The sequence below is a fragment of the Ranitomeya imitator genome, chromosome 6, assembly GCF_032444005.1.
Source record: "Ranitomeya imitator isolate aRanImi1 chromosome 6, aRanImi1.pri, whole genome shotgun sequence".
Taxonomy (NCBI): Eukaryota; Metazoa; Chordata; class Amphibia; order Anura; family Dendrobatidae; genus Ranitomeya; species Ranitomeya imitator.
The window spans coordinates 217,609,313-217,626,460 of NC_091287.1; the positions used below are offsets into that span (position 1 = coordinate 217,609,313).

Genomic DNA, 17,148 nt, shown 5'->3' on the forward strand with positions numbered 1-17,148 from the left:
TGGGATTCTATGAGCTGTCCCAGGCCAAAAGTGTACATGGAGAAGAGTAGGGGTCCTAGAACAGAGCCTTGAGGAACACTGACTGACAAGGGGCGAAGTGAGGAGGTGGTGTGGGGGAGGGAGACACTGAATGTTCGGTCTGTCAGATATGACGAGATCCAGGAAAGGGCCAAGTCTGTGATGCCAAGAGATGAGAGGATTTGTAGCAAAAGGGAGTGGTCCATAGTGTCAAAGGCAGAAGACAGGTCCAGGAGAAGCTTCAGAATTATAGCACTTTCCTTTCAGTAATAGCACAGGCCTCTAAAAAAATATGGCACTGACCAAAATATGAGGTGTTTAAGCCCCACTTCTGACACTCTTGAAAATTTTCCCAATCTATTTGTATGATCATTTTTTATCAAAAACTACATACTTGATATTATACACCCTTTGTTAATGTCACCACGTAAAGCAGGATCAATCGTTTTTCTTTTCTTTGATGTATTCTTCACAATGTATATAACATTATTCAGAAATATGATACAAATTTCTATGTACTATCTACTTCACGCTCAGTACATTACTTAGAATAAAGAAGAATGTAATTATCACCCCACTACTTTAAAGCCAAATTCTACTAATTTCAAAGCATGACAAATTAGAAAATGAGATGAAATTAACTTAATGCAGGGAAACTACAACAATCAACATTTAAATTGTTCTTTTTTGTTAAGCATAAAATGAACACAGTCTAGCAATCCACTGCTCAGTTTGGTGTACAGTCTAAAAGCTAATGGGGCACAATATTTTCTGAAGCCATATCATTTTCACAGTTGGATATTTCTTGTTGTCTTCCTTTGTGTCATCTATTTCTTTACCATTTCATTTGACTTAAAGTATGAAAGATACTAGTATTTGTAAAGAGAAAATAATCATTGATTCATGTTATCAGTCAGGAGCATTACCATTTTAATCTTCTTTAATTTATATTGTATTCTTCATTCACCTGAAACAAGTTTATCTTAAGATATTCATCCAGTAATAAAATGTAAGATAAACTGTGCAATTATAGAAAACCAAACCATACTTAGGGTACCGTCACACAGTGGCATTTTGATCGCTACGACGGCACGATTTGTGACGTTCCAGCGATATATTCGTGACGTTCCAGCGATCTCGCTGTGTCTGACACGCTCCTGCGATCAGGGACCCCGCTGAGAATCGTACGGCGTAGCAGATCGTTTGAAACTTTCTTTCGTCGTCTAGTGTCCCGCTGTGGCAGCATGATCGCATGGTGTAACAAAGGTGTGCATGATATTGTATACGATGTGCGCATAGTAACCAACGACTTCTACATCGCACATACGTCATGAAATTGTCGCTCCAGCGTCGTACATTGCAAAGTGTGACAGCAGTCTACGACGCTGGAGCGATATTGTTACGACGCTGGAGCGTCACGGATCGTGCCATCGTAACGATCAAAATGTCACTGTGTGACGGTACCCTTAAACATTTATTTTAATGGTATTTATTTTACATATCAACACTATTGTTGAGCATTCCGATACTGCAAATATCGGGTATCGGTCGATATTCGCTGTATCGGAATTCTGATACTGAGTTCCAATACTTTTGCAATATTGGATACCGGAATCGGAAGTTCCTATAGTGCAATGATGCACTATAATGGAGTGTGGGCGGTGCGTGGGCAGGGACTGCGTGTGTGCAGGTGAGGTCTGTGCGTGACCATTGGGGGTTCTGTGTGCCTGCCAGGGGTCTGTGCGGTGTGCCAGGAGTCTGTGCGGCGTGCCGGGGCTCTGTGCGGCATGCCGGGGCTCTGTGCGTGTGTGCCGGGGCTCTGTGTGGTGTGCGGGGCTCTGTGCAGTGTGCCCGGACTCTGTGCTGCGTGCTGGGGCTCTGTGCGGTGTGTGGGGCTCTGTGCGGCGTGCAGGGCTTTGTGCGTGTGTGCCGGGGCTCTGTGCGTGTGTGCCGGGGCTCTGTGCGTATGTGCTGGGGCTCTGTATGGCGTGCGGGGCTCTGTGCGGCGTGCCCGGACTCTGTGCTGCGTGCCGGGGCTCTGTGCGGTGTGTGGGGCTCTGTGCGGCGTGCGGGGCTTTGTGCGTGTGTGCCGGGGCACTGTGCATGGGTGCCGGGGCTCTGTGCGTGTGTGCCGGGGCTCTGTGCATGGGTGCCGGGGCTCTGTGCAACGTGCGGGGCTCTGTGCGGCATGCCGGGGCTCTGTGCAGCGTGCGGGGCTCTGTGCATGTGTGCAGGCATCGTCCGATGGGACTACAAGAATCACTGCTGAAGTTTTTTCTCTGGTAGGCCTGAACAATGTCTGTACAGTGAAGGTAACAAAATATACAAAACAAACAATGAAAAAGTGGTAAGGTGTTCCATATGTTTTTAATGCAGACAACAACTTCATGATTAAGCATAGTCATGAATGAGAAACGTAAAAGTCTAGTAGTAGTATCATTAGCACTGTTTTATATCACAGTAAGAGCAATAGAGTTAAAACAAGTTTCCTATGAATTATATCAACAGCCATTTAAGTTCATCGCTTATGAATCGGTTGATTATTAAACCTATAATGTACGCCATCAATACCCTCACTTGAAGGATAAAGAAGCATAGCTGCATGGCAAAAAATAGTTTGCATAATTTTGATTTGAAGAAAAAAAATGTTAAAAGTAAAATAATTCTGCTAGATATTGGAAGATTATTGGAAGTGTAGCAGATCACCAGCATTGTTTGACTTGAGCATGGCCTGCTGTAGTTTGGTACGAGGCAGAAGAGCTCAGAACAGAGGTAAATACTAGCTGCTACGATGCCACAGACTCCACACCCAGGATTCCTGCTCATATCTCCCTTTTGGACTGAGTCAGTAGCAGGATGCAGGACATTGTACCTAGTCCTGAGCAGTGTAACTGTAAATTCTAGCTTAAAACACATTAGAGAAGCTGTGCCACAATTTGTGTATTTCTCTTCCTGTGTCTCACATTGTTTGTCCATTTTTTTCTCAGTCTCTTTAGACATAAAGGAATTGTCTGGAAACAACATATTGATGATGAATCAGCTGTTATTTGATTTGGTGGTGGTTGAAAAAAAATAGAGAGCTGCAAAGGAGAAAGCGTGTGCAATGTGTAGCAGCCGCTGCCAGGCACTGCAGAACAGCTCCTATTCAAAAGTAGCTCCATGCAATGTGTTTACATCCAGAATTCAAAGCAGGTAACAGCTGATTGGAGAATTAGGGAGTAATCCTAATCTGATATTAATTACCTATCCAATAGATAGGTCATCAATATGTTACCGGATAACCCCTTCAATTAATAGCTATAATTTCATGCTTCAGTCAGCTGGTTGTACTTAGTGTCTTAAGCAAAACGGTTTGGCTATGCTTTTCAGAATGCATAATGAGTTCAGAAGGCATGGGGGAGAGAAGAAATGGCTCATAAGTGGAGAAAGAAGAATATTTCTCTATTAAGGTATATTACAAAGTTTCTTATTTTTGCTTGTTCAGTTAATTTATGGATTCAAGAATCAGAGCTCTATAATGTTTTCACATGCATAGCACATACATGGACAGCAGTAGGTTTTTATTCAGCAACTAATGTGAAGGAGGACATTTACAAATTTAGGCCACAGCAAACAATTTTGGTTCTTTTAGGAAATATTTTATGAAAGTGGTCATTTTTAATGTGATATCCAACAATCCTTTCTAAGGGGTTCTAAACCTTTATTTAATAATTGCTCAACTGTCATAGCAGTGCATACTGTATCCTAAAGACCTCTCCAAAACAGTTCTGGAGGACCACTACCAGAGGTATGCTGTCAGATAATACATATGGACCAAATGTAGTGAATATATCATCGCAAGATATCATCATAGCATCAAGTCTCCCATGTAAACAAACATACACAAGTATCTGTACTAAGCGTTCCAAGAGAAATTGTTTCAGGGGCTTGTTGTAAATCTTGGTCTGCACTGTGGAATTTGGTTGGCTATACAGTGAGTTATAAGAATAATAGATGGTGGTTCCTGGTAATATAGACACTGCATGACAGTGCATAAGTTAATATGGACACTGCATAACCGTGTATAAGGTAATATGGACACTGCATGACCGTGTATAAGGTAATATGGACACTGCATGACCGTGCATAAGGTAATATGGACACTGCATGACCATGTATGAGGTAATATGGACACTGCATGACCGTGCATAAGGTAATATGGACACTGCATGACCGTGTATAAGGTAATATGGACACTGCATGACAGTGCATAAGGTAATATGGACACTGCATGACCATGTATGAGGTAATATGGACACTGCATGACCGTGCATAAGGTAATACGGACACTGCATGACAGTGCATAAGGTAATATGGTCACTGCATGACCGTGCATAAGGTAATATGGACACTGCATGACAGTGCATAAGATAATATGGACACTACATGACAGTGCATAAGGTAATATGGACACTGCATGACCGTGCATAAGGTAATATGGTCACTGCATGACAGTGCATAAGGTAATATGGACACTGCATGACAGTGCATAAGGTAATATGGACACTGCATGACCGTGCATAAGGTAATATGGACACTGCATGACAGTGCATAAGGTAATATGGTCACTGCATGACAGTGCATAAGGTAATATGGACACTGCATGACCGTGCATAAGATAATATAGACACTGCATGACAGTGCATAAGGTAATATGGACACTGCATGACCGTGCATAAAGTAATATGGACACTGCATGACAGTGCATAAGGTAATATGGACACTGCATGACAGTGCATAACGTAATATGGACACTGCATGACAGTGCATAAGGTAATATGGACACTGCATGACAGTGCACAAGGTAATATGGACACTGCATGACAGTGCATAAGGTAATATGGACACTGCATGACAGTGCATAAGGTAATATGGACACTGCATGACAGTGCATAAGATAATATGGACACTGCATGACAGTACATAAGGTAATATGGACACTGCATAACGGCAGGGTCTCCGAGTATTTGTAAGTGCTTGGAGATTTAGTTTTTTTTGCCGCAACTGAATGATTTGCATCTGTTAGCCAGCATAAGTACATGTGGGGGTTGCCTGATTGCTAGGGAATCCCCACATGTAATCAAGTTGGCAAACAGATGTAAATTATTCAGCTACCGCGATGAAAACTAAATCTCCGAGCGCTAAAAAATACTCGGAGGACACCCGAGCGTGCTCGGGAAATCTTGAGTAACGAGTATATTCGCTCATCATTATTTCTTACTGCTCCTCTGCTGTATAGTCTGTGCAACTCTGGTACACAACTGGTTGTGCTGTTGCTTTTGACATACAGTATGCTTCACATGGATTGTTCTCTCTGATTTTCCTCCCGTTTCTAAGTCTTTGGTTTTGACATCTACTTCTGTCATTCTACCAGCATATGTTGTAAGTGTGATACTGCTAATAGAGGAAGGAATTAAAGTAATCTTAGTGATAGTTGCAGGAGAGGCACAGAGGACTACTAAAAGTTGTTGGTACTTCAGCTCAGAGTGGGAACACAAATACACTAGGGGAATGTGCTGTCAGTGCAAGGTATAAAGAGTCCCAAGGAGAAGGTATGACACCATTATGGAAGAGTACGGTGTTATACAATCATAGTATGATCATAGTAGTAGGCTTGTCCTTCTGAAATAAGGCAATGAGAAGGAAAAGCATTTGACCTGGAGGTGGTGGACTAGACCAGTGGTCAAAAGATATGGCAGTAAGGTCTGTGAAGAGCTGAAAAGAAGCCTTGTCTGCCAAAGAGGAAAGAGACAAGCAGCAAGCAGCATGGCTGTTTTGCTAAGCACAGTATGGTGAGCTAGTACAGTGACCAGTAGTAATCTGGCTCTTGCGTAGTTGTGCTATGTAGGAGGTGAACCTACAAATGTTCCATGTGGCCAACTGTTAAACCCGTTATGGTTGGTGTGTGGAAAATGCTATCAGTGCATATGATGCATTTATATACCATACATAGGATTTCTATAGTCCTGCCATATGGTAAAATGGCTCTTTTTCACATTTTAAGTATAGGTGAGTATTCTTTTAAATACAAATAGATTCCGCGAGAAGGGTTTAACTTGAATAATATATTTTTCAATAAACACCACACATGCAACTGCTCAGCATACAGTAACACATGCCGGGGGTACATTCACAACATATACTGTACATCAGACCTTCCCGATCTGATGTACAGCCTTGATTGCAATTTTCCCGATCTGTTTAGTCATTTCTCAGTGTTGCCACTAAACAATATGACAAGCTGATACTGTATATGTAGGATGAGATAGAAACACAAACATCAATGTCATTTATTTTGCTATTTTGCGGATATTTACTTCCTGATGTCTCCACTCTCCTCATTGTGGTTGTCTGTGTTTTTTTCCATCAAACAGAATAACTATATAGATTTAGAAATGAGAAAATAAAACTTATCTATTGAGGAAAACATAACCATGGAGGTAAATCTATGTCAGGGTTCTAAAATTAAGCACTGGGAACCTTCGACTACATTGCATTTCAGGCTGGATGAGATGTATGACAATAAACACTGCTCCCCTTTTCCAGCTACAGATTTCCTGACGTTAAAGCTCATGGACCTAAGTTTTGTATAAAATAAATTAGCAATACAGAACAAGATAGACTCACATTACTGAGATAGGAGATGAGCATTGACTTGTAAAATTCTACAGAGAGGAGGATGGAAGCACTAGAGGAACGCAGATATTATGCTGCAAGTTCTCCTGGAATGACAGAATTTAACTTTTTTTATATAATATATTTAAATTCTAACTATGATGTCAAGTGAACTTGCAGCAGAACATCTAGGTCTGCCTCCAGCTCATCCCACTTTCCTCCCTCCATCGTCATACAATCTCATTAGGAGCAACTGGCATCTCCTACTCCCAGTAAAGTGAAAATCTGTATGCATTGGACATAGCTTTTACCATTGACTTGAGATTGAAAGTTAAGTCCTGGAGGAGAAAGTAGTAGTAGCTCCTAATGAGATTATATGAAGATGGTTGGGTGGAATGAGGACCAGCTGGGGGCAGACAAGGAGAAAGTAGTAGTAGCTTCTAATGAGATTGTATGAAGATGGGAGGGTGGAATGAGGACCAGCTGGGGCAGACAAGGAGAAAGTAGTAGTAGCTCCTAATGAGATTGTATGAAGATGGGAGGGTGGAATGAGGACCAGCTGGGGGCAGACAAGGAGAAAGTAGTAGTAGCTCCTAATGAGATTGTATGAAGATGGGAGGGTGGAATGAGGACCAGCTGGGGCAGACAAGGAGAAAGTAGTAGTAGCTCCTAATGAGATTGTATGAAGATGGGAGGGTGGAATGAGGGCCAGCTGGGGGCAGACAAGGAGAAAGTAGTAGTAGCTCCTAATGAGATTCTATGAAGATGGGAGGGTGGAATGAGGACCAGCTGGGGGCAGACAAGGAGAAAGTAGTAGTAGCTCCTAATGAGATTGTATGAAGATGGGAGGGTGGAATGAGGACCATCTGGGGGCAGACAAGGAGAAAGTAGTAGTAGCTCCTAATGAGATTATATGAAGATGGGAGGGTGGAATGAGGACCAGCTGGGGGCAGACAAGGAGAAAGTAGTAGTAGCTCCTAATGAGATTGTATGAAGATGGGAGGGTGGAATGAGGACCCGCTGGGGGCAGACAAGGAGAAAGTAGTAGTAGCTCCTAATGAGATTATATGAAGATGGGAGGGTGGAATGAGGACCAGCTGGGGGGCAGACAAGGAGAAAGTAGTAGTAGCTCCTAATGAGATTGTATGAAAATGGGAGGGTGGAATGAGGACCAGCTGGGGGCAGACAAGGAGAAAGTAGTAGTAGCTCCTAATGAGATTGTATGAAAATGGGAGGGTGGAATGAGGACCAGCTTGGGGCAGACAAGGAGAAAGTAGTAGTAGCTCCTAATGAGATTCTATGAAGATGGCAGAGTGGAATGAGGACCAGCTGGGGGCAGACAAGGAGAAAGTAGTAGTAGCTCCTAATGAGATTGTATGAAGATGGGAGGGTGGAATGAGGACCAGCTGGGGGCAGACGAGGAGAAAGTAGTAGTAGCTCCTAATGAGATTGAATGAAGATGGGAGGGTGGAATGAGGACCAGCTGGGGGCAGACAAGGAGAAAGTAGTAGTAGCTCCTAATGAGATTATATGAAGATGGGAGGGTGGAATGAGGACCAGCTGGGGGCAGACAAGTAGAAAGTAGTAGTAGCTCCTAATGAGATTATATGAAGATGGGAGGGTGGAATGAGGACCAGCTGGGGGCAGACAAGGAGAAAGTAGTAGTAGCTCCTAATGAGATTGTATGAAGATGGGAGGGTGGAATGAGGACCAGCTGGGGGGCAGACAAGGAGAAAGTAGTAGTAGCTCCTAATGAGATTGTATGAAAATGGGAGGGTGGAATGAGGACCAGCTGGGGGCAGACAAGGAGAAAGTAGTAGTAGCTCCTAATGAGATTGTATGAAAATGGGAGGGTGGAATGAGGACCAGCTTGGGGCAGACAAGGAGAAAGTAGTAGTAGCTCCTAATGAGATTGTATGAAGATGGCAGGGTGGAATGAGGACCAGCTGGGGGCAGACAAGGAGAAAGTAGTAGTAGCTCCTAATGAGATTGTATGAAGATGGGAGGGTGGAATGAGGACCAGCTGGGGGCAGACAAGGAGAAAGTAGTAGTAGCTCCTAATGAGATTGAATGAAGATGGGAGGGTGGAATGAGGACCAGCTGGGGGCAGACAAGGAGAAAGTAGTAGTAGCTCCTAATGAGATTGTATGAAGACGGGAGGGTGGAATGAGGACCAGCTGGGGCAGACGAGGAGAAAGTAGTAGTAGCTCCTAATGAGATTGTATGAAGATGGGAGGGTGGAATGAGGACCATCTGGGGGCAGACAAAGAGAAAGTAGTAGTAGCTCCTTATGAGATTGTATGAAGATGGGAGGGTGGAATGAGGACCAGCTGGGGGCAGACAAGGAGAAAGTAGTAGTAGCTCCTAATGAGATTGTATGAAGATGGGAGGGTGGAATGAGGACCAGCTGGGGGCAGACAAGGAGAAAGTAGTAGTAGCTCCTAATGAGATTGTATGAAGATGGGAGGGTGGAATGAGATCCAGCTGGGGGCAGACAAGGAGAACGTAGTAGTAGCTCCTAATGAGATTGTATGAAGATGGGAGGGTGGAATGAGGACCATCTGGGGGCAGACAAGGAGAAAGTAGTTGTAGCTCCTAATGAGATTGTATGAAGATGATAGATATTCTGCTGCAAGTTGATTAGAAAATACAGCTACAGTTTAAATCTATGGTAAAAAAAATAAGGGTAAGTGTCATTTCAGGAGAACTTGCAGCAGAATGTCTGTGTCTCCCTCTAGCTTCTCCCTCCTCCCCTTTTCATACAATTTTAATTGTCATAATGAGAAAGTCTGCATTCACTAAAGACAGATTTTACCCCAGAATTGAGAGTGAAAAATCAAACCTTGAGATGAAAAAGCAGATTTCTCCGATAATATACATTACAAAATGTCTTAGTTTCACATTGATTAATGGAATAAATATTAAAATGGCGGTTACACAGTAATTCTACTGTGGGTGTCTAGAATCAGGGCTGTGGAGTCGGAGTCGTGGAGTCGGTGTCATGGAAATTGAGGGGTCGGAGGTTTTGCATTACCGACTCCACAGCCCTGTGTAGAATGACAGTTTGATGACAATAAAGGCTGAATAGAAAGCTAACATAGAAGTGATGAATGCTTTCCTGATATTCCAGGCTTGCAATCTGTGGGTACATTTGATACTAAAGTATCCAGTAACTTAGCATCGCCATATACAGTAGCACATTGCATTGTAGCAGATGGAGAAATTGGATTACGATAATTCATAGAAGCACAAGGCAATAAACCTGAAGGAAGCAGGAAGAAGTCTCCAGCTCAGTCATTACTAAAATGAGAATTTGGCATGGAAACTAAAGAGACGCATTAATTAACAAGATGAGCGTGTTATGTAAGCTCCTATGCACGAAAGAACAGTTATTCATTTTACATGCAACTTCCTAATGTAGATGAAGAAAAAGGTGCAGCGGCAATTTTCACCTCTATCTTTTTTATCTTCGATCCCAGATTTAAGGGATATATGAAAGTAGTGGGTAACGTGGGGACATATCTGGTGATGGCACTCATCAGCATCCGTCCACTGCAATCTAATGAAAAAGCGCCCCGAAGGAATGGAGGGGAGGATTGTTTACACCCAAAATATTTCTAGGCACCTTGACAATCACCTTTAGTTTTTTTCATAAATTGGTATCAAGGAAAAGCAAAATAAACCATGGAATGCCCAACACTTTGTAGGGTGAAGTAGCGTTCGGGTACGTGCACACAGTGTTTCGAATTGGTGAAAAACACTGCAAGAATTGACATGTTGAGATCTGAAATGGCTTCTATTCTGCAAGGAAACAATAAGCAGCATGTGCATCAGAGTTCAGACATTTCAGTCACTTTGCTGGGACAGAAAAATACAGGGCTTATTTATTGTGGAAAAAAATGAGCAGAAAGAAAACTACAATAAAAACACGGCAAAAGCGCAAGGTGTGAACATATCTTAGAAGGCCTTCACTACTACTTATAGGTAGAAAGACTTCACTTCAAGAACAAGCAAGAAAATGAGAGGACGCATGTTGCTATTATTACTGAGTAGCCAGAGGAAACACTCTTCTAAGGACGGACGCCGAGGCTCATCCGATAGGCAGCTCGTGGTTTTATCAATGAGAACTCAGCACACGAGTAAAGAAGTCTCCATTACGCTAGGATTTTCTGAAATCTGATATTATCACAAGTCATGTATTCAGAAGGGCAGGAACACACTATTCTTAATACCGCGCAATTTCAGCCATTTAGTCTGTCATGGCTCAGATTGTGTGCTGTAAATGGTTCTCACTCTGATGCTTCAGGAAGCTAAAAAAAAATAGGTGTCAGCCATTTTGTTGTTCCACCACCCTTCCCCCCCCACATCAGTCAGAGAGGGGTCTTCACACTTGAGGTATAGTTAGAGTATTAGACCCCTAAGAAGCACAGTGCCGGACTCACAACCTCATAAAGGGCTTTTATTGATCAGGTCCTAACTCTGAAGAACACTTTCTGCATAAATACCGCCTTAGAATAATTGCTCATGAAACGCCTACGGCCTGAAGCAGCACTTGGTTATTGAGTACACCACTATGAAAACCATGTTTTGAGATTGGATCCAGTTACAACTCGTTCATGGTTGTGTGACCAGATTCGAAGCGATCTTTGTGTTTAGGGCCTTTCTAATTGCTGTTCCTCGCAGGTCTAAACACTTTTATGAGGATGTCTGTGGATACCAGGACATTGCCTGGTCACGCTTCTATTTCCAGTGACTTTACCTGAATTAATCAAACGTTTGAAATCAGAAGAAAAGCGTCATTAGTAGAATCCATCAGATCAATGAACTAAATTATCAGTGCGGTAGAGCCATAACATGGGTGCTGAGCCAGATGAGGAGGCATCTGATCATCCTCCAGCTGCAAGGCAGTGCTTCCCTCAGCTGTCATCTCCAGAATCTAGGCCACTGTTTGCAAACTTCAAACCTCCCCCACGATGTGAAATGAGCTTGTTGATGTCATTAGGAAAGATCAGAGAGTGCAATTATATAACGCAGAGTCTGTGCTTTAGAAATATCTGATCCAGAACATAATCAGCCTGATATTGTCACCTCAGCCAGGAGGTGGATCGGCTCCCTATACACATTGGGTCACTTGTATGTTCCACCACATCGGTGTGTGTTCGCAGCACATTACTTGTATTAGTTATTATGTATTAGGAAAATAATACCTATCAATCTAGAATGAGTAACCGCCGCTTATCCAGGTCTATTTATGCTTTAGCGTACCCACCATAATCCGAAGCTTGTCTCCTGAATGAAGCACCATGTCGTGCTCGTCTTCTGGTGGCTACATGCTGTGTAATTCACCTTACAAGGAGTAATCCCATCCCTGCTTAATATTGATGGCTTTGAACTCTGTGAAATCAGAACTTGCATTCCATTTCTATATATAACATTGCAGCAATATCTCCAGAGCACATGTCCTAATTATAATTATGGCACAGTAATGAGAAGCTTCCCATGGTGCTAATTGTCTATGTTGAGTAATGTACAGCATCCAAGCCAGCCTCCTCCGCATACATCTAACTCAACATGACTCCTTTGATAATTGACCTGGGTATGAACCATGATGGATCAGAAGTACAGCGTTCAGGCCGGACCTTTCTATCTATGGTGTCTCTGAAGGTTGAAGACATTCTATGGCAAGTGTTCTGTGTGTCCTCCTGTGGACAGAGGCCTGCTGAGTCTTCTATATGGCACCTAACTCAGTGACCCCCTCTCTCTGATCTCCTATCTACAACATATCAAAAGACAATATAGCAATCCCTGAATGGCCAGGGTTCCTCCAGCACAGAAGAACTTGGTGTCCCACCCCAGCCTCATCATTGCCTTCCCTGCCCTCCCATCAATGTCTACCCTACATTTCCTACACTTCACCTCTATATAGATCACAGGGGACCCTATGACTTTGGCATAGGAGTGCACCACCACCCTTCACCCATGCTCTCACCCTCTGGGGCTTCCATGTTCTCACCCCATGGGGCACCCATGTTCTCACCCCCTGGGGCACCCATGTTCTCACACCATGGGCACCCATGTTCTCATCCCCTAGGGCACCCATGTTCTCACACCGTGGGCACCCATGTTGTCACACCGTGGGGCACTCATGTTCTCACACTGTGGGTACCCATGTTCTCACCCCCTGGGACACCCATGTTCTCACACCGTGGGCACCTATGTTTTCACCCCCTGGGACACCCATGTTCTCACCCCATGGGCACCCATATTCTCACCCCCTGGCGCACCCATGTTCTCACACAGTGGGCACCCATGTTCTCATCCCCTGGGACACCCATGTTCTCACACCGTGGGCACCCATGTTCTAACCCACGGGGGCATCCATGTTCTAACCCTCTGGGCACCCATGTTCTCACCCCCTGGAGCACCCAGGTTCTCACCCCATGTGGCATCCATGTTCACACCCCCTGGGGCACCCATGTTCTCACCCATTGGGGCATCCATGTTCTCACACTCTGGGCACCCATGCTCTCACACCCTGGGCACCCATGCTCTCACACCCTGGGCAGGGTCAGCACAACCCCAAGCTCCTCAGCACAGTAAGCAGAGTTCCTGATGGCCACACCTAAAACTTCCAGAATCCAGAGGCAGCTGCTGGCACAGATTCCTGGCTCACCCCATTATCGGCTCTCATGATCACACACCATGAGAGGACAGTGTAACCTATGCATTCCCGGAACACAAGAAAAGCCGAGGAGAAAGTGCAGAAAAGACACAACTCACCTGGACAAGGGGTGCTGGGGTCACAGAGGAGCAAGGAAGGGCTGGTGCTGATGTTTAGTTATTAAACACACAAGACACAAGGAGGGAAGAAGAGTAGAGATGAAGGAGGAAGAGGAAGGTAGAGTTCTACTTCAGGTGGGGGAGGGAGGCAGAAGTCTGTCAGGAAGAATAATCCCAATTCAAAGTGGAAAATAGCTCAGGCTCGTTCTTTGAAGAAAACAGTGGCAGCAAGTGCGATCCGGTGTCTCCAGGTTATCACAGTGGTGAGAGTGATCTCTATAGATCCACGATTTGATCCAAGGCCGATCTCCTCCGATCACATCCACCAGCAGATGCTCAATGAGCACATTCCGGCTCTGTGCCTGTTCTCCTAGCAGCAGTAGCAGCAGCAGCAGCAGCAGAGCTCTCGGGTCCCCTGTGTTCTGCAGCTCAGCGCACACTGGCACGTACAGCACAGATAGAGGCACCGGCTGGGAGAGGGCTGGCACCTTCACGCCCCCTGCTGCTGCCCACTCCAGGTAGAGCCACACGCTCTCCATAGCACTGCTGCTATCACTCCCATCATCCTATATAGCACTGCTACTATCACTCCCATCATCCTATATAGCACTGCTATTATCACTCCCATCATCTCCGGATCACATCATAAATAGCACTGCTACTATCACTCCCATCATCCTATATAGCACTGCTACTATCACTCTCATCATCCTATATAGCACTGCTATTATCACTCCCATCATCCTATACAGCACTGCTACTATCACTCCCATCATCTCCGGATCACATCCTATACAGCACTGCCACTATCACCTCCATCATCTCAGGATCACGTCCTACATAGCACTGCTACTATCACTCCCATCATCTCTGGATCACATCCTATACAGCACTGCTACTATCACTCCCTTCATCTCAGGATCACCTCTTATACAGCATTGCTACTATCACTCAACTCAACTCCGGATCACATCCTATACAGCACTGCTACTATCACTCCCATCATCTCACGATCACATCATATATAGCACTGCCACTATCACTCCCATCACCTCAGGATCACCTCCTGTCCAGCACTGCTACTATCACTCCCATCATCTCTGGATCACATCCTATACAGCACTGCTACTATAACTCCCATCATCTCTGGATCACCTCCTATACTGCACTGCTACTATCACTCCCATCTTCTCAGGATCACCTCCTATACTGCACTGCTACTATCACTCCCACTATCTCAGGATCACCTCCTATACAGCACTGCTACTACCACACCCATCATCTTATGATCAAATCATATATAGCACTGCTACTATCACTCCCTTCATCTCAGGATCACCTCCTGTCCAGCACTGCTACTATCACTCCCATCTATTGTTGAGCGATACCGTCCGATACTTGAAAGTATCGGTATCGGATAGTATCGGCCGATACCCGAAAAATATCGGATATCGCCGATACCGATATCCGATACCAATACAAGTCAATGGGACATCAAGTATCGGAAGGTATTCTCATGGTTCCCAGGGTCTGAAGGAGAGGAAACTCTCCTTCAGGCCCTGGGATCCATAGGGATGTGTAAAATAAAGAATTAAAATAAAAAATATTTATATATTTACCTCTCCGGCGGCCCCTGAACTCAGCGCGGGTAACCGGCAGGCTTCTTTGTTCAAAATCAGCGCTTTTAGGACCTGAGAATCACGTCCCGGCTTCTGATTGGTCGTGGCCGCGACCAATCACAAGCCGCTACGTCTTTGAAAGTCATTAACGCGCTCATTTTTAAAAATGAGCGCGTTAATAGCTTGCGGTGACGTCGCAGCTTGTGATTGGTCGCGGCCACGCGACCAATCACAAGCCGCTACGTCTTTGAAAGCCATTAACGCGCTCATTTTTAAAAATGAGCGTGTTAATAGCTTGCGGTGACGTCGCGGCTTGTGATTGGTCGCGGCCACGCGACCAATCACAAGCCGCTACGTCTTTGAAAGCCATTAACGCGCTCATTTTTAAAAATGAGCGCGTTAATAGCTTGCGGTGACGTCGCGGCTTGTGATTGGTCGCGTGGCCGCGACCAATCACAAGCCGCTACGTCTTTGAAAGTCATTAACGCGCTCATTATTAAAAATGAGCGCGTTAATAGCTTGCGGTGACGTCGCGGCTTGTGATTGGTCGCGGCCACGCGACCAATCACAAGCCGCTACATCTTTGAAAGCCATTAACGCGCTCATTTTTAAAAATGAGCGCGTTAATAGCTTGCGGTAACGTCGCGGCTTGTGATTGGTCGCGGCCACGCGACCAATCACAAGCCGCTACGTCTTTGAAAGCCATTAACGCGCTCATTTTTAAAAATGAGCGCGTTAATAGCTTGCGGTGACGTCGCGGCTTGTGATTGGTCGCGTGGCGGTCACATGGGCGGCCCACGACCAATCAGAAGCCGGGACGTGATTCTCAGGTCCTAAAAGCGCTGATTTTGAACAACGAAGCCTGCCGGTTACCCGCGCTGAGTCCAGGGGCCGCCGGAGAGGTAAATATATCAATATTTTTTATTTTAATTCTTTATTTTACACATCTCTATGTATCCGATACCGATACCCGATACCACAAAAGTATCGGATCTCGGTATCGGAATTCCGATACCGCAAGTATCGGCCGATACCCGATACTTGCGGTATCGGAATGCTCAACACTACTCCCATCATCTCCGGATCACATCCTATACAGCACTGCTACTATCACTCCGATCATCTCAAGATCACCTCCTATATAGCACTGCTACTATCACTCCCATTATCTCAGGATCACATCCTATACAGCACTGCTACTATCACTCCCATCATCTCAAGATCACCTCTGTCACGGTTCTCGGGGAGGAAATCTTTATCATCCCCGCCACTCTTACCAATTTGTCATGAACCAGGGTTTTTTGTTGCCCCTGGTTCTTTCTGAAGGGGATTTATCTATATCCCACTTACCAGTTCCGGTTTGGAACTTGCAGCTCTCTGGTGCCCCCCCTACCCTCAGGTCAGACCGGGTACTGCACCTAGGATAATTAGTCGCCAGAAAGGCTGCGTTACTTTGTACTGGCTAATGGGCACACTGCAGCGAGGGTGATATAACTACTTCCACTCAGGCGGGAGCAATAATTATCAACGTCATTACAAAGACTCCCAGACACACAGGACAAATCCGCTGCCACTAGCTCCGATTTCTTAATTATTAAGGGGTCCGGAGCCAACCCAAATTAGTAGCACAATTCACTTCAGAAGACGTGACCGTACGTTATAGAGCAATGAGAAACAAAGCAAGTAAATTTATATTTTACTCCAAAAAAGGTAGGCAGTGTTTGCAGAGGTATAAAAAGATCTTATAAAGAAGACAAGTATTGTATGTACAGTACAATTGCAAATAAAATGGGATTAAAGTTGAAAAGAACACTTACATTTCTTTATGTCATATCTCATGAGGGACCATGCTGTGGGGGAAGGGCGAGCATATATCCAGATGCATCACCCCTGTATAGCAGCTAGACCCCGGACAAAAGATACGTGAAGACTGCTGCTTCACTCACTTATTTCCAGCCTAAAACCAAGGCACTCCTCCTGTGGTGACCTCACTTAGAGGCTGAATCCTCTTAGAGTCATTGCAACCATTTTTATACCTAGCTAGCTGTATGAACTTTGTATATAAAAGACACAATGA

At 44.7% G+C, this 17,148-nt stretch overlaps 1 protein-coding gene across 3 annotated transcripts in view; it reads right to left on the minus strand.

Moving 5' to 3' along the window:
- LOC138642361 (poly(rC)-binding protein 3-like) overlaps positions 1 to 13,892 on the minus strand; it is a 1,684,203-nt gene extending 1,670,311 nt beyond the window's left edge. For all 3 annotated transcript variants that reach the window (XM_069730482.1, XM_069730481.1, XM_069730478.1), the window contains exon 1: positions 13,453 to 13,892. The gene's annotated coding sequence lies outside the window, so the exon portion shown is untranslated. The remainder of the gene's footprint in view (positions 1 to 13,452) is intronic.
- Positions 13,893 to 17,148: the final 3,256 nt, after the last annotated feature.